Source organism: Dipodomys spectabilis, unplaced genomic scaffold, assembly GCF_019054845.1.
Source record: "Dipodomys spectabilis isolate Male_0828 unplaced genomic scaffold, ASM1905484v1 ptg000507l, whole genome shotgun sequence".
Taxonomy (NCBI): Eukaryota; Metazoa; Chordata; class Mammalia; order Rodentia; family Heteromyidae; genus Dipodomys; species Dipodomys spectabilis.
Genome location: NW_024871184.1, coordinates 302,443 through 304,332, shown reverse-complemented (window position 1 = coordinate 304,332; position 1,890 = coordinate 302,443). Strand labels below are relative to the sequence as shown.

Genomic DNA, 1,890 nt, shown 5'->3' with positions numbered 1-1,890 from the left:
TATAAAATATATAAGTATATATAATATAAGAAATTGATATGCATTGTTCCGTTGTGTTTAGGGTATCAAAGGCAACTCTGTTTTAAAGTATTATTCCATTATCTCTACCTCAGTTTTTGATAGAGTTAGACCTAAAACTTTACCATTTGTAAATTTACAGCCTGGAGGCAAGAGGAAACACTTTGATTAAAACATTACCAATTTAAGGCCTAAAATCGAGGAGAAACATATGGACTTCTCCAGGAGCTATGGAAATATTTGGGGATAGAAAGTCACTAGTGTATGTTCCTGCCTGGTTGGATGGTAGACAGGCCAGGATATTAGGTAAACACAAATATGAACATTTTTTTCACCATCTTGGCTTTAGCTACTTTTGAAATGATAGATATAATAAACAATTATATTTTGATAAAATACCTTCTATTCTGAACAATTAGGTCTGAAGTGTTCATCTCTCCACGAATCCTTGTAACTAAGATTAGTTTTGTTCCAGTAAAACAATCTATGCTGTCAGGGTAAGATATTCTGGTTGGTCTGTTCCTACATGGAAGAAGGGTAAAGGGTTAGAAAGACATTTGTACCACTGAGACCACATTTAGGAAATTTTAAGCTGCAGAAGTTTAGAAGAAGCTCTTAAGCAAGGCTTACTTTGAATTCATTAGCTCCACAAAGCTAACTCAGTTGATAGATAAGTACTTGAAAAGCCATTACCTTTGGACTTAGCTATAAAGGCTTCAAAATATGATCAAATTTAAAATGAAAACGACAAAATAATCATTGACAAAAAATTTCAAATGTGAGCAATCGACCAAACAATACACAGAAATTTAGAGAAATAAGATCAATAGCATTTTTAGTAACAATAAGGGTTCCTTGTTAGAAATAGGCAACCAAGGATATATGCCTGTATAAAGATTGCATCGTTAACTACTTAAATTAAGAGGATACTCCATGCTTCAGCAGCAGGTCTACACAAATGACAACAATACAGAGATTAACATGGCACTTGCACAATGATGGTATGAAAATTTGTGAAGTATTCCATATTTTTCATTCTTCAAATGCAAGAAATGAAAAATAGTTATTAAAAAGTAGATTACAAAAATACAAGTGTAACAAAACCTGTAATTCATAGAATTAAAGGTTAGTTTGACATCAGTGTATTAAATCTTCACCTTCAAAAGGTCCTTACATAGCATAACATTTACAATACTTGAAATTAGATAACATTATCTTTTTATCCCAAAGAAATAAAATAATATAAGGACCTAGGTAAAAAGGAATCTTAAACCTTTTCTACATGGAATGTAATCTTAAAGGACACATTTATTAATGAACCTATATATTATAAAACAATGTAGACTTCAAAGTATTATATCTAGAAGACAATGAAATAGATTATGGACTTTATACAATCATAGATAGTTTTTTCAGACAAGCACCAGGAATATCTTTAATTTCTATACTATTCAACAGATAAGATAAAATTAAAAAAATCACAAACTCTGCAGAAATCATTATAGATGCATACAAAAAACTCTTGAATACATTTTGACATCAAAGTCAGGCAATTCACGTGGAAGAATACCATGGAATCCATAAATTTTTAAATTAAGATATTGCTGTTGTTTTGTATTATGAAAATATTTTGTAGGGCCACAAAGGATGGACTGGCACTTTTGAAATTTAAGAAACTTAACCAAACCATTACTACGTAGGAGAACAATTTGTACAGCCTTCCACAACTTCAAAGAGGTAGTGATACATACTTATCCTTTTGGCAATATTAGATGAGGTTTCTTCCAAGTTGTTTTTCAGACCCGGTTTGATATCATGGTTCAACAGAAGGAGATACAGCATATCTTTGCTATTTCTATCCCCAGCAACAAT

The 1,890-nt window shown here is 31.3% G+C and overlaps 1 pseudogene; it reads left to right on the top strand.

Annotated features, from left to right (window-relative positions):
• Nucleotides 1-951: 951 nt before the first annotated feature.
• On the top strand, nucleotides 952-1,051 carry LOC122099269 (annotated as a pseudogene).
• Nucleotides 1,052-1,890: the final 839 nt, after the last annotated feature.